This window comes from Adiantum capillus-veneris, chromosome 11 (genome assembly GCF_014529385.1).
Source record: "Adiantum capillus-veneris isolate H3 chromosome 11, ASM1452938v2, whole genome shotgun sequence".
NCBI classification, from domain to species: Eukaryota; Viridiplantae; Streptophyta; class Polypodiopsida; order Polypodiales; family Pteridaceae; genus Adiantum; species Adiantum capillus-veneris.
This window is the reverse complement of record NC_140941.1, coordinates 89,537,285-89,559,906: the sequence shown is the minus strand read 5'-3', so window position 1 is coordinate 89,559,906 and position 22,622 is coordinate 89,537,285.

The window sequence follows — 22,622 nt, the reverse complement described above, 5'->3', positions numbered from 1 at the left end:
TTCGGTCATATGGCACTCCCCCTTGGTAGTACCCCTACACGCGTGGTAGAACCGGTTATGGAATGATTAATAACTCGCAAACCCGAGGTGATAATGGAGACCTAAATACATTTATCATCAAGTTTTATCAAGATTTTCAATTTCTTAAGTGGGTTTTCCCATCCAGTGAATCTATATAGTGGTTCTCTAAGGAGCTTGAAGTAAAAAAAAATTGGCCTAAGTGGAGTGGACAGCAAGCTGTTTTTTGACCATATCTCTTAGCTCGTGCGTGATTTTCACATGACACAAAAGAGAGAAAATGTTCTAAATGATGTGTTTTATCTTTGGTATGAATTTCCAAATAAGTCAAACAACAACTTTCAAGGTACCAAGATAAGGGAATGTTGGTCATCGTTTTGGCATTGACGGCCCCATACATTGAACATAACAATGTCGAAACATCCCGTAGCCATTACTAAGAGAAGCATGTTTCTAACCATCCATGTTTCATTTGTTAGTATAAGGGAAAGTTCATAAGCATTTATGTACAATACTTGGTTAGTGACAACAATCTCCTTTTCCAACTTGGATTGTATCCACTCAATAATCCCAACATGCGAGGATTTATGTTCAGGTTGTCTAGACTTGGGATTTCCTGCAACATAATGGTACCAAGATAGGAATGTATTAGGTACAATACAATTGTGGACATTAATCTTTTCTTCTCTTTCCCATTATGCGTGGTAGTGACAAGCCTTTGCACTTCCACTCTAGTTTGAAGATGCTCCTCCACCATAAGGCAGGAGAGTATATCCGCTCATATCCCCTAAGGTAAGATGTCTGTCAGTCATCTACACACACACCCCATCACTCAAGTTAGTTAGAATGATAAAACCAAGATTCAAACTCAAATATTATATCCTCAAAACATTATGTGTCATATCAAAATCAAATTTTTGTAACCGTAGAAGACCAAAAAAGATACATAGTGTCTTTAAGGAGATACATAAATATGAAAGGATCCTATAAACCAGTTCCTGGTTCCTACAACCGAGGTTCTACCCCTTTATTTGTTCACATCTTGAGTTTCAAAGTTTAGAACTTTAACTTGTGCGCTAAAATTCATGTCTTCTTTTTTGTACCATTCCTTTCCTCGTGATACATCTCTGGATGGTAGTCTAGTAAAGCAGTTTTGATTAGCATGCCGTTCATACACATCATCTCTGTAGAAATATCTACTCGAGTTCACTGCCATTGGTTGTGCTTGGGCAAAGTCACTAATGCACCTGGGCTTCTCGTAGTCATCAAAGGTAGTAGTAACATTGTGAGGATTGTATTTGAGAATAGCCCATAGAATTTATTGAACCAATATTGGGGTACATAATAGAATTGGTTGTCACCATTTGACTTCCTCCATACTCTAATTATGACCTTTTCACAAAAGCCGTATCTTTGGTTTAGCATGAGGGCCTTCTTACTACTAAGTATGAGTTCTCAACTCGGTATGTCCAAAATAGAACATAGGTTAAGGTAAAGAACATATCCTGTAGTTTAATGTCGCCTTCTTAGATCTTTTTCTTGACCCAAAGCTGTGGATTGGTCATAAACCTATCAGGCACTTGTGTTCGATGTTCGGATTGAGCTTCAATATATAACCCATGCTACGTAAGTGTTCGGAACAAGGTAGTCTCTAGGCCCCTTCGAAGCTCGAACCACTTCAATTCCCCAATGGAAACTGAATCCAACCGCATATTGAAAAAGACCCTTTGTGAAAAATCACTTGGGAGTTCATCTAGACAATTAATAAGATCCATCTAAAAGCAAGAAAAGCAGAGAGAAAACTTAGTATACATGTGAACCAAAACTGAGTCTATGCTTCTTTTGTTTTTTATGATTTCATTACAATATTATGGGTGTCTTAGAGCTAATTCTCTAAATATTCTTTTAACTCTCAAGGTAGGATATTCTCTCGAACCTCCCACACGACAACGTGGTCTGTAGTTATCTTCTGGTTTTTCTTTCTCTATGTCAGTTGCAAGAGCTTCAACCTTCTTCGCAGCTTCAACAATTCTTAACATTAGGGAGCACATCGCCAAGTAGTAGAACATGTCTTCTAGGACTAACCATATTCTGAGTTGAAGTAGCATGAGGTTGGCAAACCAATCTCTTGGACTGTTCTCAATGTAGATAAAGAATTGACGAAAGGGTTCTTGGTGACGGGTAAGGTAACTACGGTCAACACTCTTCCAGCAAAATGTGCTTCCTCGCATGCCAAAGACTTTGGTCCCAATTGCTAAGTAAAAGAGTTACCTTTCATCCCTGGAGAACCGTGTCAGTATATTGTTGAATACTATGGCCAAAACCTCATTCCCCTGGCTACAACATTCATACGTCACTCTGGGAGCCATTTGTTTACTACAAAACAAACATTCAAAGAAATTACAACGCTGTTGTTGAACACTTCAACCACTTTACTATAACTCAAACCAAAAACTTCCACTCTAAAAGACAAGTCAAACAAGTACCACCAACCAATGTCATTTATAGGTGCATCATGAATACAATATCCTTTCCCAAATAGCATGCATGAATGCGTGCATGATGCATAATACCTGACTAGTATCCGGATTTAGATTATCCCTGTAACCTTAAGCATATGCTCTGATACCAGGTGAGAGATACCCCTTCTCGGGGGTCTATGCACAGAATATACAATATACACTTTTATACATTTTTCAATATACACCAGAGTTGCAAAAGTGTTTGCATAGGGGAGGAGTTCTCAGCGCTCGACCAAGCATGGAGTTTAGGCCATGAGCCGGACCGCATCCAAAGGCACCTAGCGACTAGTGGTGCCCCTGAATGGGTGTTATGAATGAAAGCGTAATCAAGAAAAATATAACATTGTAAAGGGTGAATATATGTGTACAACGTGTTGCGGGAAGAGAGAGAGAATATAGTGGAGGGTGAAATAGAGTGCACAAAGACGTGAGAGAATGACAACAGAGAATCTTTAAATGCCCCATCTAAATGAAACATGCAACCATGTATTAATGCAATGAAAAAATTTGAGTATACCATAACATCAAAAAGTTTATGACAAAGTAACTAGCAGTGCACAGGACCCTGTGTAGGGATCGATTGGTCCACCCATCCACATCTATAGTACGGACGAAGAGAATTTCACTTCGTCGGGAGCGAGCCAAAACACCTCCAACCTACCCGAGCCAGACATAAGCTGAGGCCGCTTCGCCTCCCTCCATGAACCCGAGCTCTCAAAGGATCCCAAGTACCAGTAGGTGGTAGGGTATCAACACCAATGATACCACTTTAGGTGCTATGCCTCTTTGATGCCCAACAATGGATGTTTAGGCAAAGCCAAGGCAAAATCCCCGACACGTTAGCCGTGTAGGTCATTCAACCCCAACGCACTAACCATGTAGATGAGCCTAACAAAAACAAGAAGACCTAGGCAACACCCCCGGTCTAGCAAAGTCCCATGTCAATGTGGGACGCATGTCTAACCTCACCATCCTATCTTATTACAGTAATAGCAAGAATCACGATTAAATTGTCAATCCATGGGATGAAGCTGACTCGACTAGTGCATAGAGGCTACAAGAGGTTGTCAATCTCTCAAAAAAAAACTAACAACTCGCATCTAACTCAAGCTACACTCAAGTGACTGAAATCACCAAAAGCCAATCGCTCATCGGTAAACAAATCACATCCGTTACAGCATCAAATGACATCCAAACGTAACAAAACTTCTTGGACATGTTTATAAGACCTAAGCACACATGCTTATGGTTTCAAATCCCACTTTAGTTCAAGTTCCAAAATCGCGATTATTAACAGCAATGGATTTTTGAACTAGTCGTTTCTGACCTGGAATGCATTTAAATGCTTAGCAATGATGCCCGAATACCCTGCCTATGCATAGTTTTTTATTTGAAAGTGTAAATTCCTAGTTATGATGAAATTAGGCCGTGGGTTGGCGACGCCAAACACTATGAAATACTGTGAACTGCTTACGTCATGCGTAGAGCTCTTACTTGCGGTTGCAATGCAACAAACGCGATTGCAATGTGACAACCGGAGAGGGAGTAGAAAGTGTGAGAAGGAGAGAAATGAGCGTTGTTATCTCACACTGTGTATTTTATTATCCAAAAACTTGAAAATAACTTACAAAAATTGGCTTTTATACCTTAGCCAAGGTTTTTGGTGGTCAAAACTAATAATCTGGGAGTTCTACCAAAGATGGGTAATGACAGGTTGATACAATCTAGAAGCTTGTAGCCCCGGCTCATTAATTATAGAGTTTATCCAAGAAAATAGGAGTTACAATATTCTCGATTTATCAAAATAATAAGTGTTTTACAATGAGAACTTCAAAAACTGGTATCCGTGTTAGCTTGCTGCTAACATCCCCCCCCTCCTCGCCTGTGTTGTCCCTTGACACAGCTTTATGGGCTGAAGTAGTCTTCGGACTGGCGATTGGCGAGGCGGTCTTTAAGCGCATTCAGTGCCTTTTGGTATCTGATTTTCCTTTCTTTATATGGTACTTGCAGAAACTGCATAGTTACTCTGTTCTTCAGCCTTGAGGTTAGATTAGTGATCATTGGTGCAAATATCTTCGTTCGCCAAGTGAAGAATCCCGTGTAGAACGCTTCCTCAAACGCGAGCATATTGTGTGAAGGTAGAAATATGCATCTGGTGTAGAAGCCTTAGAGGACTTTTTCGGAAGGTTGGCCATTGAGATCATAGCACAAAACTTTATTATCCTCGAGAAATGAAATCCAAGGGGCGCCTGCTTGCTCTGGCTCATTGAATACTTTGATGCATGTGAGCACCATTTGACAGATCTTATATAGCATAGCACATGACAAATCAGGTAGAATTTTAAAGAATGACATGGCACCCTTTAGGGTTTTCACCATGTATTCTTCAGTCGCTGGTCCCTTTTCTGGAGTAGGCAATCTGGGGTAGTTTAACCAAGTTAGCCGTTTCTTGAGTAGTGCCTCATGTGCTATCCAGGTCCTTACTCTTGGTACATGACAAAAGGTTGGATCTATTTGCAGGGCCGTAGGTGCTCTCGTGAACAAAATCAAGTATCTTGGGTTTTTGTTCAGCGAGCTCAACCTCCACTTTGGGTGGTCTTTATCTGCGCCCTCGACTTGCATGTCTGCGTAAAGCCTTTCTTTTACCTGTAGTAACTCCACTTTTATCAAATGGTATGGCAGGGACTGTTGGTGCCATTGCGCATTGATTTGATTGGGAGTGATTTGTGTAACATTGACGGAGTGAATAACTCTCAACTCCCAATCCATCGTTGCCTTCAACTGCTCATCTCCCTCTTTTGTAATATTTTCTTTCAGTGCATCTTCTTCAACCTTAGAAAGCTAGACCATGGACATTGTGTCTTCTTCTGTAATGGTTACCTGAAAATCTTCCTCACCACTCAGCTCTACTGTGGACTATGTCTCCAGTTCAGCAAATGACACTGAGGGTATTTCTATTTGAGGCTGCTCCAAAGTGCCTGCCTCTTCTTGCATTTCTAGCTTTCCATCTCTCGGCAGTTGGTTAATTCTTTTAAGCTCGGCTATTTCTTTTAGCAGCTCTTCTTCTCGTTGCACCCGCATCAAAGCCAGGTTTTTGTGTTGAGACTGCTCCAGCTTTAGCTCCAGCTCGAGGTCTTTGTTCTTTTTCTCCAATGCTTTGTAGACCTCGTATGTTCCTTTGATCAAGGCTACGGCTGGATTCTCTCGTATTTGCTGCAAGAAAATTGCCTGATCATTTATTCTTTATTCTGAGTATTGTAGAGAAGCGTTTGCGACATCCAACTACACTTGAATCTTCTAAGCTGACAGGGTTGTCGTTAGAAGTTCGTTTATAACTTCTGTCAGTTGTTCATCCTTGGCCTTACATGCATTTGATAGTTTTGTAAGTAGGCCACCTAACTCCTCCATCTCCTTCTGTTGTTTATCTCTTGCTTGTTGATGTTGTTCAGCTTCAGCTTTCATTTCCTGCACTTGCCTCTGAAGATCGTTGATGACATTGAATCTATCTTCTAACTCTCCTTGGAGAGTGTCAATCACAATCTCTAGTTCTTTAGCCTTTGTGATGCAGCTAAGTGCTGTTGATTGGAGTCTTTCCGTCATATCCTGCATTTGCCTTGCATATTTGTTGACTTGCAGGAATACCTCATCATTTGATTGCCAGTCTTCATGGGGTGCCAACTGGGTTGATGTTTCTTCCGCCTCTTGTGTGTCTCTCGACTGCGTCGTGGCGACTGGTTCTTCTTGCCCTTGAGGCTGTGGCGGCTGGCCTTCTGCTGCTTTGTCATCCTAAGGCTTTGTGGATGCCTCGGCCATTTCATGCTGTGTGGAGGTGGAAGGTATTTCCTCTATTCCCTGTTCCTGTGTTTGCTCAAACTTTGTGGTCTCCTCTGGTGCAGGACTCGCTTCCTTTTTTGGCTCGTTTTCTTTCTCTTTTTGCTGCTCTTGTGTAGCAGTAGCCTCTTGTGCAGATTCTTCTGCTTCTTTTGATTCAGGTTCTGTCTCTTTGGTGTGCTCAGCTTCTGTGGCTTTCGTTGTTGGTGATGGTGGTGGGCTTGGAATAGGGTTATCCTGCTGTTTCGTAGGCGATGAAGTGGGTCGGGGAGACTCATGACCTTGGTTGTGTTGTGCCTCTTCCCTTGCCGTTTCCTCGGCTTGTAGTTGGTCCTCCACCTCTTTTGCTGTCCTTGCCTCTTCTTGGGCTTCTTTCAGCTTCAAAGCTTTTGATTCTTGATACATTTTTTCCAAGGATTCCGTTGGATCTTTAGCCTCTTTCTTGGTGTGATGCTTTGTCCTTGGTCCCTTAAGCCCACTAGGCACCCATTTTTTCGGGTCCTTTTCTTGTGCTTGTCGGCTGCGTTGGTATGCATGTTTTTCTCTTTCAAACCAGACTTGCTTTTGCACGGGCTCTTCTTGGTGTGCGGCCACGGATTTTCTCTTCATCTCCTCTGTTCATGCTCTCTTCTCCTCATTAGCTGAGCTTTCACTGCTGTGTCTTTCCGGCGAGTTTTTAGGCGACTCTTTATCATATTTGTAAGATCTCTTGGCTGATCTTGTAGCTTGAGGAGATGGTTGTGCTGACAGTATCCAAGTGTTTTGGTCTGGGACAGGTGGTAGGTTGTCGGCCATGCCGATGGATGGTACGCAATCCTTGTCAATACCTCTGGTGCACCCAGGTAAGTAATCTTTCCTTCTTTACTTGTGCCTTTCAGAGTGGTCAAGACATATTGTGTGTGGTCCACTGGTTGCCTGGTTGTTGACTTGAGGACTTGCGTGAAAGTGGTGGCAACCGCATGATTTGGCGTGGTATACCTTGGTGGCCTTTTAGCTAGGAAGTGGAAATCTTGTTGGTATAACCTGGCTGGCTCTTCCACCAGCTTGTGAATTAGGTCTGCAAAGGTGGCTGTGGCGGTTTCTTTGGTGAAAGTACCTGCCGTTTTCCTGTCCCTTTCCCTCATCGTCATTCCTTCTATGGGCAGTCTAAGTGCTTTTGTCACTATTTCCTTGGTTATTACCACTTCGACTTTATTCCCCTGGGGGGTCAGAAACCTGGGCAGTTCCATCTTCTTTAATCGTGGATAAAAGCTCGTAAGCTTTTTGAAAATCCACACCGCATGGCTCCTGTTCATAGAAATCTCTAAGTCCTAGCCTCGGTTGGCTTCTTTGGACTCAGGCTTTGCGGAGACATCATACTCTTCTTTCGGTAGGAGTTGCAACTCTACCTGATGTCCCACCTCACTCTTGAATCTGCCGGCGAACACTGTGGTGTGATGCTCTTCTAGCTGTTCTTTTGAAAGATAGGCTGCCTTGGTGGCTTTGACTGAATTTGGATCCAATTGGTATGCGGACAGCTCCTGCAACTTTTTCTTCTGGTTGAGCTTCTTCTTGACCCTTTTGCAGCTTGCATGGCTCCTGTTCACTGAATAGAGTGTCAAGTTAGCAGATTTGTCGGATTTTTCTCTGAAATATCCTTGATTCTGAAATGCTGACAATTTTGGTCCAATTTGCTTCAAATCAATTTATAAACAAGCATAGATGCATAAAAACATGCAAGGAACAAAATTGAAAAGTCCAAACAAAATTTTGCAACCAAAGTAAATAATCGCGATTATTTACACCTGAGTATTTTTTTCAACCTTTTACAAACTTGGCATCACAGGCTTGAATTATATACCAAATACATACTCTGAGTGAAATATGGGCTCATTTGGATGCATAGGATGAAAATGATACTAGATTTTGGCTTTAGGTCTCTGAAACAGTAGATATAATGGGAATTTGAGATTTTGAGCTCCAAATTGGTTCAAACTTGGCTAGTGGGCTTAACACATCATGTAGTTTGGATGTATGATGGCAAAATATCAAAATTTCCCCATTTTGGCTACAAAGTAAATAATTGCAATTATTAACATTTCTACCAAAATCAACATTTTTTGGTACAAATTGGTTCTAGCCATTATAAAGACTTTGTGTATGAGATATGAGGTGATTTGGATCAAGAAATGTTGTCCATAACCCAAAAATTTACTTGCAAAGACTTCTTTGCGTTTTCTGGAAATTTTCCAAGTTATAGGTGCTCATTTTGGCTCATACTTGATTTTCGGCATGTAATAGGTGTGTACACATGATAGGTGAGGTGATGATACAATTTCCAAGCAAAAATATTGCAAAAGTAAATAATTGTGATTAGTTACAGCAGTCACAGTTTTTTTGCAAAATTTACAAATTTTGACCTAAACACATTCTATACACCTAAAACAAGTCCTAAATTGAATTTGGTCCAAGTTTGGTCTTGCCGGCATCACTTTGTGCTTTGTCGACTCTGAAATCGCCGATTTCTGTGACTACACTGCCTGTTGAGCTGGTCAGTCAATTTTGAGACTTTGGACTTGTCCGCAACATAGTCGTGAAGCCGCTCATCCAATTCTTGCTCATTTGGACTTTGACCCCGTATGTCGAATTTGACGCTTTGTAGCCTTCGAGCCGTTTGCTGCTTTTCGAGGGATTTGCTTGATTGACTTCACTAAACCAATCATATACATTGTATATGAACCTCGTAGGCAAGCTGTCTGTGGAGTCAGATCGAAATTCTGGCATTTGTCAAAAACCTAGATTTTCTACTGGGGACCCCCTCGACCCTTGCCGAATGGTCAACTGATGATATAGAAAGGTTCTATTTTGTTAGGGCATGCTACAATTCAAATCCCATCTGATTTGGTCGAACTGACAGGCCGCTATGGTTAGTTTTTGGTCCTAGGGCTTCGTGCACTGCTCGATTTCTAGGGTTTTTTCTAGGGGTTTAGACTAGCTACCGGCCGTACAAAATGGATCATTGACGAGTAAAGAACTTACCCTTCATGTCTCGTGTGAGACGGTGCTGAAAACGGGTAACTGTAGAGTCCGAAAAAGAGGCGCGAAAGAGGTCGAAAAGTTCTCTCTGCAAAGGCCACAAGTGGAAATGAGGTGGTTTTAGCTTACTTTGGATATCTATACCCAGACTTTCCGAACCAATTTTCCCCTGATTCCCGCGTTAGTCTTACTAGGCCATGAAATCTATGTTGACTCAAAAATTTTCTTGATCGGATTCCTGTAGCTCATTCTGCAAGAATTTTGCAAAAGTAGGCCTGACCGCTTAATTTAGGCTTCCCGCTTCCATCTTCTGATTTCATTGAGTTTTTTTGTGCTTGTCCGCCTTGTCTTTCTGATCACCTTCATGTCTCCATTTTTCCATATGAATTTATTATTAATTTTTGACATGTTTATTGAAAAAATCAAAGAAAATAATAAAATGCTCTAAAAAAGTAAAGTGAAAATCCAATAATTAAGAAAATCCATTAAAAAACACAGCTTTTTTGTTTTTGTTGGATTATTTTATTTTTAATAAAAAATATCCAAAAATGACTATTTTTTATGTTTTTTGATAGTATATACACTATTTACACTCATCAAGAAGATATTATCAATGAATTTTCCCTTGATGATGAATTATAAGGGCATTATTAGGTAATTTTGCAAAAAATACGTTAACATCGAACTTTTTCCTCCCTCTTCAAACATTGCCCTTAAATACTTAGTACTTAGTGCCCTTCCACCCCTCCTAGATGGCGTACTCCGACGACTGTGTGCATGGGTTGAACAATCGTGTCTATGCATAGCCGTGGTTGGCTCTAACATGCTTTGAAGATCAATGCAATTCAAACCACTATGCTGTGCAAGAGCTGGGTCTTGAGTAATTAACTCAAGGGTTTCTGATGTCGAGGTTTGCTGTTGATGTCTTCCAAAGAGCAAATCTTGTAGCTTGTGTGCTCTCTGTTTGATTACCATCAGAATGCTTCAGCACGCTGATTGCTTGAGATGTTGGTAGTACTTTTGAATGTTGTCGAGCTTTTTCTTGCCATTGGTAACTTGGTTTGCTTGTTGCTGTATGGTGTGGTGGAGTCTTTTGAGACTTAACTTGCCATTGCTTGATTGGTTTTATAGTTTGTGGAGAAGATAAGTGCTCCTTTTTCTTTCAAACCAATTTCATGTTAGGTTCCTTGTTCGGAGATGCTCGTGTCTGTGTTTTAACCCGTGGAACCTTCTTTTGTTTTGTCGGTGAAGTTTCGGACACCCAGATTTGAATCGGTTTATCTTTAAGGTATGCTTTTGGTACCCAAATTTGCATGACTCCTTGCATGCTACTTATAGAATTTGCTTGTCGAGGGGATGGATTACTTCGTGGTTTGGTCTATTGATTGCTTCCTTTCTATCCCTCCTTGCTCGGTGCAATTGGCAACAATGAGTTGCCCGCCTTTAGGTGATAGCTTTAGCTGATTTGTATCCCAATCTGGTACTTCTTTGTATGTCTGCATCTAGGGAATTCCAAGAACCATCGTCCCATTCATGTGTTCATTTGGTAAGCATACAAACTGATGAGGACATGAACATCCATGTACTATCATGTTCAAGTTGACTACTCCCAATGTTGGGGTTGGGTTCTTGTTGCATCCTTTGATTGTTGTTATTCCTGCTGTCAATGTTTGACTTGCTGCCTTCTTGTGCGTGGAATAACTGACTGCATCTACTCTAGCTCATGTGTCAACCAAATCATTGGTGCTATGATTGTTGAGCTGTACTTTGATGCGCAGGTCCATTCAGTCTAACCAGTCATCATCTGTTGAAACTACATCTTTATGTAGTTCCCATTGTCGGTAATCTATTTCCAGAGTGTTGATGGGAATCGGTATCTGTTGATTCTTGAGAGAAACTTTTCGTTTAAGTACCCGAAGCCGAGCTTCCTTTTGGGCTTCATCAATAACCTGCTGTCATTTAATCTTCCTTTGCTTGGCTGCATGCATTCTTTCTGGCAATTCATCGGTTAGCGGCAGATTGTATTTCTTTAAACGACATCCACTAATCCAATTAGACATTGGTTCACCATCTAAGGTGGACAATTTTTCGGCTCCACTTGGAGATACATCTTCAATGATAAACAGGTGCGTTTCCCTTTTTCTTAAACTTGGGAATGTGTTGCTTAAGGGAATAGACTAAAACTAAGTCCCCTTTCTTGAAGATTTTTGTGATTAAGTGGGAATCAAAAAACTGTTTTTGTTTCCGCTTTTGTGCATAGATGTGAGCTACATCAGTTAGCCTTTGCGCATCTAGCTTTTCCAAATCTTCAAGTCTTTCTGACAATTCATGTCCAGTCCACTCAAGATTCCATGCTACCCTTAATATTGGCAATAGAAATTCTATTGGTAGTATGGCATCAAGACCATAAACAAGGTTAAAGGTGTAGCATTCAAAGCTGTTTTGAATGAAGCTCGTTAAGCCCATAGAGCAGCATGGAGATTCATTTCCCAGTCTGTCCTTCTTGAACTAACCACTTTAGTCAGCACCGAGCTAAGAATTTTGTTTGTATGCTCAGCTTGTCCATTTGCTTGTGGGTGATAAAGAGCTGATTTGTTATGGATGACCATAAACTCATTAAGCAAATACTCGATTACCTCATAGAGGAAATACTCGATTACCTCATTGAGGAAATGAGTTCCCGATCATTGACAATTTCTATTGGCAGTCCATATCTTGTGAATACATACTCATATAAGAATACAACAGTGGTTCTGACATCATTCTTTTGAGTTTCTTTAGCCTCGGCCCACTTGGTCCATTAGTCCGTAGCTACAATGATATATTGAGCTTGGGTTCTATAAGCAGATGGCTATGTTGGCCCAACAAAATCTATATCCCATTTTGCAAAAGCTCTAGCCCCCATCATTGGTCTTAATGGCATGCTATCTACACGTGCTGGCATTTTGCTCGTTGACAAGCATCACACCTTTGAACATATTCTTTAGCATCTGCAGAAAGTGTTGGCCACTATATGCCTGCCATCAAGATTGCTCTTGCGGTGGTCCCACTAGAAAAGTGACCTCCAGCTAATCCAGCATGTGCTTGTTGTATAATCGGAATATACTCGTTTGCACAAAGACGCAAATGTTGATTTTTATCTCTCCGATACAATTTGTTCCCAATAAGAGCATAGTCTCTTGCTTCAGTTTCAATTTCTCTTTGACGGCATTTACTCATATCCTCAAGAAATGTTCGGCTTGATAAGTAAGTAAACAGATAGTTACTCCACTTAGGAACATGTGACATTTGAAACAATGTTACATGAGGTATGGGTGTTTGTTTTTGACATTGAGGACAATCCTTTACGAAAGATCGAACATCACTCCTCATAGTCGGCCAAAATACTCTAAGTCTCAAGATTCGTTGTATAGTTTGGTCTTTTGCAAAGTGAAGTCCTACTATGATAACATGTGATTGACTTAGGTACTGTTTTTTTTCTTCAGGATTAATGCATAAGAGCAATATTCCATCTCAATTTCTTTTGTATAACCTACCAGCTAGTAATAGATACATAGCCGATTGCTTGATTAATCCGATCGTCATAGGAAGTGGTATTTGTGAATCCAATTGAGCTATTGTCATCAATGATACCATGTTTTTCGACCATCGAGGTATCATTTCCATGGAGAACAAATAGGCATCTGGTAGATCATTGTCTACCCCTTTAGGTGATTCTAACAGATGATCTGCCCGTTGATGTGTAGTGCCCTTTTTTACAACCACAGTGAAATCAAATTCCAGAAGAATGATGAACCATGTCACTATTCTTCCTGTGTTGCATGGCTTGTTGACTAAGTACAACAAAGCTTGGTGGTCTACAAAGAGCACAAACTTGTTGGCTAATAGGTAATGTCTATACTTTTTAACGGCATAGATCATTCCTAATCCTTCCCTTTTGATGGTGGTGTAATTCTTTTCCGCCATGTTCAACTGTCGGCTAGCATAAGTAATAGAAAAGTCAATTTTTTCGTCTCCTGGTTGAGCTAGTATACAACCGATAGCAAAATTGGAAGCATCTACATGTACGTGGAATATCTTATTCCAATATGGTGCTTTCAATATTGGAGCTGAGGTGAGAGCTTGCTTAAGCTTCATGAAGGATTCTTCACATGCCTCGGTCCACTCAAAGTGCATAATCAAGTTATACATGGGTTTTGCAATTATAGCGTACATGTAGATGAACCGTCGGTAATATCCACAATGCCCGATGAAGGCTTGTACCCCCTTGACTGTTGTTGGTCTAAGCAAATCAGCAATGACATGAATTTTTTCAATATCAGTAGCTATGCCATTTTTAGACACTATATGTCCAAGAATTTTTCCTTGTCTACCCATGAATGTGCACTTTTCAGGATTTAAGCAAATCCTATAAAGTCTACATTTTTCGAATACCTTTTTGAGGTGTTCAAAATGATCCGCCCGGATTGATGAATGTATGCATAGATCATCCATATATACTTCTAATAATTTCCTAAGATATTCTTTAAAAGCATGGCTTATCAACCTTTGAAATGTGTCTGGAGCATTAGTTAACCCAAATGACATAACCCGATAGGGAAAAATACCCCATTCTGTTGCAAAAGCAGTTTTATGCTGATCTTTGGGTCAACCAAAAGTTGATTGTATCCTAAAAAGCCATCTAAAAAGCTGTAAGCTTCTTTCCATGCAACTCATTCTAAAACATGCTCAGTGATTGGAAGAGCAAAGTTGTCTCTAATGGTAGCCGCATTCACCTTTTTGAGATTAACACACACTCGTAATTTTCCATTCTTCTTGGGTACTACCACAATTGGAGACACCCAATCTATGTGTTCAATTTCGTAAATGAATTCGGCTTTCTTTAGTTTTTCAATCTCTTTTTTTTAATCTTCTTGTCAAATGTTTTATTATACGTGTATGGCCTTTGTCTACTTGGTTTTGCATCAACACCCTTGAGATCCTTGTACGACCAATCAATGATATCTCGGTATTCTGTTAGCAAGCTTAGCAAAAGCTCTTCTTCTTCCTCTGTTAGGTCTTTTGCAATGTAAGCAGGTCTAGGCTCTTCTCCTGGTTTAGCCAGGTCTATCTTTTTAGCGTTTTCAGGCCCTTCATAGGACTCGCCCTGTTTTGTAGTTCCCTGATAGGTTGTTTGACTATGATTTTTCGATCTTGAAGAGTATACTTTTTGTAATGGGATGGAACACTCATTACATCCTTAACATCCTCTTCCGTGGTTTCCATTTCGGTCGTATATATCTCCTTTAGAGCTTTTTTCAACTCTTGATATTGCTTTTTTCACTCGACTCGCGTCATGAGTGATTTTTTATCCTGTGGGTTTGTTTGAATATCCTTCCTTGATTTTCTCGATGTTTTAGACATTTTTGAATTTAAGGATATCTGCCAGAGATTTTGTCCTTAATACAATCATTTGCATCTATCTGCATCAAGAAATGTTTCTACTGGAGACTGATGGCATATGTTGTGTTTTCACGTTTCTGGTGTCGCTTTTTCGTCTATACCATTTTTGTCTTCTCGATTTCTGGTTGGGAAAGTCAAAAAACTTTTCCTCCCCTCCTTTCAAGAGTAGCTTAGCTCTCACATGTTCTTTTTCTGACCATGAACCTTCTGAGGTAGCTGAGTGTTCATCTAACTCATCTGTTGCATCATAGTAGAGGTCTGAAAAGATTTGTTGAGCTTTCATCAAGTCCTTGGGTTCCTCATTTTCGTCTTCAATGTTGAGGGTTTAAATCATTTGGATGGGAATTATGTCATAGCCGTCCTCATTGCAAAACTGAGTAGGCATAGACGTATTTACACATACATCCATGGTCGTTAAAATTTGAGTCCACTCGAATGGCTCAAACAAATGCTCTGGAAAGGATTCAGGTACATAGGCTTCGTTTGTGCAATCCCTTTCTAGGATACAATGTTCTCGTTCTAAACTTCTGTTTTCTGAAGCTCCACGCATCCAAATAGGAGTGTCTTTATTTAACCAGGATGGAAACTTAGTTTCAGTCGAAGAGACTGAATCAAACTCTTATATGGGTGTTTTCAAGACATCTCTATAAGTGTGATATTTTAGATTTACTCTTGTTATGAATCCCACTTACTTCAAGTACAGATAATTGTTTCCCCAATCTTGGATAAGCTGTACCTATCGCATGAAAGGTCTTCCCGATATGATTTCATAATTGAGTTTTTTTCCCAAAGTCTACCATGGCAAAAGTGTGTTGATATTCAATTCCACAGGAATTGACTATCACCTTTTCAAGAAGCCCTAATGGCCTCTCAATGTGTCCGTCAGCCAATTGCAATTTCATTCGAGTTTGTCTAATGGCTGGTTGTCCCCAGGATTCCCATACTGTTTTTGTGGCTATGGCTATGCCTGCTCCACTATCCAGTACTGCCATGGTTTCAATGTCATTATATTTCACTGGAAGGGTGGTGTTTCATTCTTCCCCTTTGCAATATTCTTCGACTTTGTTCATGGAAAAAGATCGAATCTCTTTGTTGTCCCTTTTTAAAAAAAAAAATTCCAAGTTTTTCGAGATTAACCCCGTTATCCCCCACCTTCTCTAGGGTTTTCTATAGATCATTCCATAAGTATGGTCTGGGTTTTAACAGTTCTCCCAAGGTAAGAGTGCATTGGATGGGTGTAGATATGATTGAAGAATGTTGTCTACTTCTAGGGTTTGGTCAACTCTTTTTACTTGAGTGGTCTTACGCACTATGGATTCATCTTCGTTATCTCCCAAGTAAGAAGGTAATGTTTTCAAGGTCAATGGTTTTTTGACATTCCTGAAGCTTTCGATCCGCAATCCCCGTACAAGGATTGTACATCCATATTCATATATAAAAAAAGGTTATCCAACCAGACTTCCTCTATAGGAGCTGACTTTAGAGTTAGGCTCCTATCATTGATCTCTCTAACTTTTTTCCATAAGTGTTTTGGCCAATCTTCCTCTACGAATGGAATTCCGTCTAAGGCATCTTCGCTGTCTGGCACTATAAGTTCTGGTTCTTTTGTTTCAAGGTGGGGTTCTGCCACCACATCAGGTTTTTCTTTAGTGTCTCTTATCACAAGCTCCTCAGGTAATTTTGCGATACTTTCAAGCTTGGGGTTTTGTTTTTCCAGCATTTCTTGCGTGATTCTTACCAAATTTTGATAAGCTTTCAGCTTAGCTGCTTCCATGTCTGGAGAAGGATTTCCATTTGTTTTCCATGTTTTGGTCGGCTCTAAGTCCTGCTTGGTAGGCTTCCAAGGCGGCATTAATAGGCTCAAAAAATTTATCAACCAAAGTGGATCCTCCAGATTTCAAGGTTGTTTCCTTGATTTCACTTCCAATTTCTTTCAACTTTTCCTGGAATAGCTTTTTTGCTTTCTCCTCGATTTCAACCTGTTGTTTTGTTTTCTCATCTCATATCTTTTGCTCCTGCTTCTTTTGACCCTTTGAGAGGAAACTTTTGTATTTTTTGAATCATTAGAGGAGTTGTGTTTCTTTTTCTTGGCCTGGGCTCTAGTGATTACCTTGATTGGAACAATCTGTTCACTCTTTGATGAGCTACTATGTATCACTTGGACTACATTTACTATTGTTTTACCCTTGTTTAAAGGATTTTTAGGACAATATTTCAGAAAGTGTCCTCCCTTTTTGCAACATTGTATGCAATAGGCTTCAACTGGCTTGAGGTTTTTGTCAGGCTTTGGACATTCATTTTTCCAGTGATCATCAGCACCACAGTTGTGAAAGTTTCCCGTTCTTTGCTTAATCATGGGTCTTACCATGGGAGGTATGACACCTTGATTAGCTACATAATACATTGGTGCGAGCTCTAGTGGAGCATAAGTCACGGTTTCTTCCATTGGTGGTGGATGTGAATTATACCAATCGCCTTCTACCATTACTGTAGATGGGACTAGGCTCCGCATAGGGTGTAACATGCACTTATGCTTGTTCATCTATGACTCCTTCAGAGTGCATGTACTTTACACGCACTGCATTATGTCCTGGGTACGGAGGTTTTTGACCCAACACAGGTTGAGGTCTTTCCATACCCATTGGTGGTCTTTGAGCTTGTGCCATATTAGGCTGATATCTGTACATGGGTTGTCCTTATGGCCTCATGGGCACGTACTGAACATTCCCATCATACTTTGGTCTAGTAGCACTCGTGTCTCATGGTTGGTCCATTTACCCTCAATTTCACACCATTTTTGTGGCCTAATTGGTTGTCTCTATTGAGGTATTCCTTGTCCTGGTCCCCTCATAGGTGCTCTTTGCATGTTGTTCAGCATGTCATCCATCCTTTTGAGCATATCTTCTATGGATGAAAGTGGTGCTGTAGCAGCCGTTCCCACTTGTGCCGGGCTATTTTCTTGCTTTGGTTATCCTTAGAGACATCTTGTTCATTAAAAATATCACAATTGTCTCCTAGGTCAATAGCATCTGACACACACTCTTCTAGGGTTGTGTGATTTTTACTATAGAGTATAACATAAAGTTATTTGTTTAGCAGTCCCTCTAGAAACAATGATACGAGTCGTTCTTCTACAGGTATCTCTAGCCCTGGGCATCTGGCAATGTATTGTTTCATTCGAGTTGCACAATCCCTAACAGACTCACCATGTTTCTGTTTAAATCTGTAGATTTGAGCTACCGTATTATGTTTGATCCCCGTTTTGCAACAAGCAGGTACAAATCCTTGAGCTAATGTGTTCAAGTCCATGATTGACCTTGGTGGAATGTTTTGGAACCATGTCATTGCTTTTCCTTCTAATGTCATTCCAAACCCCTCGAATTGAGAATGAAAATCGAATATACGTTCTGCTCTTAGCACTTGCTTAAAGCTTGCTAAGTGGTTGTATGGATCTCTTGATCCACTGTATTTTCTGACCCATTTCTGAAAATCAGCTGGTCTGACGCGTTTGTTTGGTTCAACTCGCGGTCTCCTGGACGTTGGTCCTGTTCCGAGTCTTTCAAACTAGTCTGTTGAAAATAGTGACTCATGTAGCGCTAGACTTGCCTTAGTGTCACCCGGTTTTCTATGTGATGAGGTGGTTTCTGATTTCTTAACATTACTCTCAGATGATCTCTCACGGTGTTCATCTCTTGAAATTGTTTCTGGTCCTTGTCCCAATATCCAATCCCTTATGGAATACCCTTGGTATTTGGTTTTTTCTACCTCCTCAGGAGTCATCATAACAAAGTTGTTGTAATAACAATCCCTAAACAGGTAGGTTGGTAGGGCTGCTGATCCCTTATCTTTGATCTTGAAGATATAAATAGTCTTCATGGCCGGTAGTTGTCCTGATTTGGCATGCAAGGCCACAAACGATCTTTTATGTTTCTATCCTCCCAACAATAGACTCCGATCCTAGGATTATCCGTACTAAGCCGTTTCAAAGGTTTCAAATCTACTTGATCATATCCCTCGAATTCTAAAGTTGGTGGTCCTTCTTTTGCTAACATATTTGGGATTAGGATGTTTACTTTTAACCCCCATTTGTCTATCACATCAGGGTTTTCGACTTGTACATACTGAGTTTCGTTTATGTCCATGTACATTTTTCCTTGTTTGTTTGTCCTAATCTCTTCTTCGAACTCAATACCATGGTCATCAATGCGAATAGCATACTCCTCGTTAGGGTCCAAGTAAACCTGGGCTCTATGGCGGTTAGTCTTATAAAAAGAGAGTATATGCTTATAGCGCATTGTCGTTCTGGTTTTCGAGTGAGTCGAGTAAGAAGAAAGTTTGAGATGTTGAATCTGAAAAAGTGTCTAAGAATTGTGTGCAAGGAATTGCCTTGATTCATGCTTTCTTCGGTGGATACTCTATTGGAGGTTTCTCCGAGTATGCCCTCATTTCCTAGTACACGACCAGATCTAAGGTTCATATAGACTTATGAAGCCCTGGTTAGAGTACTTACCTTTGGATTGTCTTGTCATCAATTTCCACTTGATTCGCTTGCAACTTTCTGTCAAGCCACTGATTCCTCGTCTGCAACCTGATTCCTGTACAAATTTGATCAAGTTAGCTATTCTTCTATAAAGACAATATGATTGGTCTATGTGTATCACTTCAAATCGAGCTATGGGAGTCAAACTGACTTTCAGATTCGACTTAAGCAAAAAATCAAAGGATTAATCTACAACCTAGAAACTGAGTGAACATGCACCAATTTGAATCCGATTGAATCCAAAATTGCCCGGTGGCTTTGTATTATGCTGGTCTAACACTTTACAAGTTCAAAAGTCAAAACTGACGTCCCTAAGTAGCAATTCAAATAATCGGCGATTATTTACTTTTGCTAGTTTTTTACACTTTTTGGATTGGTTTGGCAAGTATACAACTTGTTAAAGTCCCTGGACAAGTTTCAACAAGTTTGGACAAAATCTGATCAAGTTTATCAACTGTTTTGTGTCCGCAGACTCTCATTTCAAGAATCTAGCTTAAGTCTCACTTTTATGATCCAAATTTTACCAAAATTGATTTGTGAGATCTACTTGATATGCTTGACCTTGTGGTATGCTCAAATGTGCAAAATTTTCAAGTTTTGTAGCTAAATTTTTTACCTTGTGGTCTACTTGATTTACTCCTGCCAAATTTTTGCAAACTTTTGTCCCAACTTTGACACGGATATGTTAAGCACCTGAAGTTAAGGTCACTGGCCAAGTTTCATCAAGTTTGGATAAATTTTGGTCAAATGGTCATCAATTTTCTGTCCGCAGACTAACTTTGCAAATTTGGTCACAATTTTCAATCCAATGATTCAAATCTTACCAAATTTGGTTTGTGGGCTTATTACAACATGGTAAAACTAGTGGTATGCTGACTTGGTCAAAAAAGTTGAAAAATGGGGCAGATGTAAATAATCATGATTATTTACAACTGGCAACTTTTTGCATCTTTTTGGTCAACTGAGCACGTACACATGTTTATCACATCAATATAAGCCTATGAATCAAATTTCATCAAGTTTGGACAAATTTTTTTCCAATGTACACTCAAGATTCAAAATGTGAGTACAGACTTTATTTTTACCCAGTTTGGTGATCCCAATCTTTTGGGTCTTTACAAAAGTTGTTTGTACACATGCAATGAATGAATGTTATGAATCTTGGTCAAATCTAAGCTAAAAGTTAATAATCGTGATTATTAACTTCAGGCTTGAAATGAACACTTTTTTGCAATTTTTTCAAAGACAGTCTTTACATGAGTTATTTTAAGCGTATGAATCAAGTCAAAACTTAATTTGGCCTAAAATGTCAAGAAAAAGTAAATAATCTGAGTTTTGGCCAACTCTTGAAATTTTTACCTCGAAGTGTCCTTGATCTTACCAATTGATTCAGACAACTTTTAAGCTTACTCTCCAATTGGATTGAGTGGTTTCGAGTCTTTTCGTGCTATTTCTAGCCGTAGACATGAAATTCTGCAACTTTCAATAACAACTCACACTTGATTCTTTCAGAGAGAGCAATGTTCTGAAATCCACCTCGGATCCTACTTACCCTACTCCTAGATTCTCATGCAATGGGGTTGTGGAAAGTGTCCACAAACACTCGTTTTCTTGTCTTTTATGGTTTTCTGAGTCTTGATCTTAAAACTTGTCTTGTCTGTTAATCATTCTCAAAATCCTAATCTAATCCTACAATCCTAAAGGCACTCAGCAAGTACGATTACTTCCAAGCTATCTCTACACAGCAAAAGACGACAATCTTAAGCTATGCAATTTCTAAAAGAAAGTTTTGAACTCTACGGGATCCTAGAGAAAGTTAAAGGATAACTTCATAAGACGCTCATTTTTTTTTCTAGTTTAGGTCTCTTCAATCCCCGACAGTGGTGCTAAATGTGGGATGCATGTCTAACCTCACCATCCTATCTTATTGCGGTATTAGCGAGAACCACGATTAATTGTCAATCCATGGGATGAAGGTGACTCGACTAGTGCATAGAGGCAGGTTGTTAATCTCTCGAAAAATGACTAACAACTCGCATCTAACTCAAGCTACACTCAAGTGACTGAAATCACCAAAAGCCAATCGCTCATCGGCAAACGAATCACATCCGTTACAACATCAAATGACATCCAAACGTAACGAAACTTCTAGGACATGTTTATAAGACCTAAGCACACCTGCTTATGGTCTCAAACCCCACTTTAGGTCAAGTTCTAAAATCGCAATTATTAACAGCAGTGGATTTTGTCCTGGTCGTTTTCGACCCAGAATGCATCTAAATGCTTAGCAATGATGCCCCAATACCCCGCCTATGCATAGTTTTTTATTTGAAAGTGTAAATTCCTAGTTATGATGAAATTAGGCCACATGTCGGTGACGCCAAACACTAAGAAATACTGTGAACTGCTTACGTCAATGCGTAGAGCTCTTACCTGCGGTTGCAATGCAACAAACACGACTACAATGTGACAACTGAGGAGGGAGTAGGAAGGGAGACAAGGAGAGGAGTGAGCGTCATTAGCTCACGCTGTGTGTTTTATTATCCAAAAACTTGAAAATAACTTACAAAAATTGGCTTTTATACCTTAGTCAAGGTTTTTGATGGTCAAAACTAATAATCTGGGAGTTCTACCAAAGATGGGTAATGATAGGTTGATACAATATGTAATCTTGTAGCCCCGGCTCATTAATTACAGAGTTTATCCGAAAAAGTAAAAGTTACAATATTCCCAATTTATCAAAATAATAAGTGTTTTAAAATGAGAACTTTGCAAAATGGTATCCGTGTTAGCTTGCTACAAACAGTCAATGATCCTTTAGTCTAAGGCTAAGTAATGTAGGTGATCCTAGTCTTGTAGCGACGCTGCCATGAGAAACATAATACGTGAGTCCAATCACAATAGCACTTTCCATATGCACAAAAAATCTTTTCCAAGCAACTAGAATATACATGGTCTCTACCCTTACACATCTACCATAAACCATCTCCGATCACTTCATGATCTAATCCCAAAACCATAAACTATAATCCGATCACATCACATGGGTGAGCACGTCTCCACCTAACTCGGGTGAGTCATAACTAATTCTGCATAACCACTTAAGAACATAACATGGCTGTAAATATTTCAACAGCATAACCATATCTGAAAAAGAAAAAACAAGAGCCACACCGGCCCTTAACCATATCCATGAGGGAATCTCAGCCCTTAACCACAAATCATATTCACAATGAACAAACTCCCACACTTGG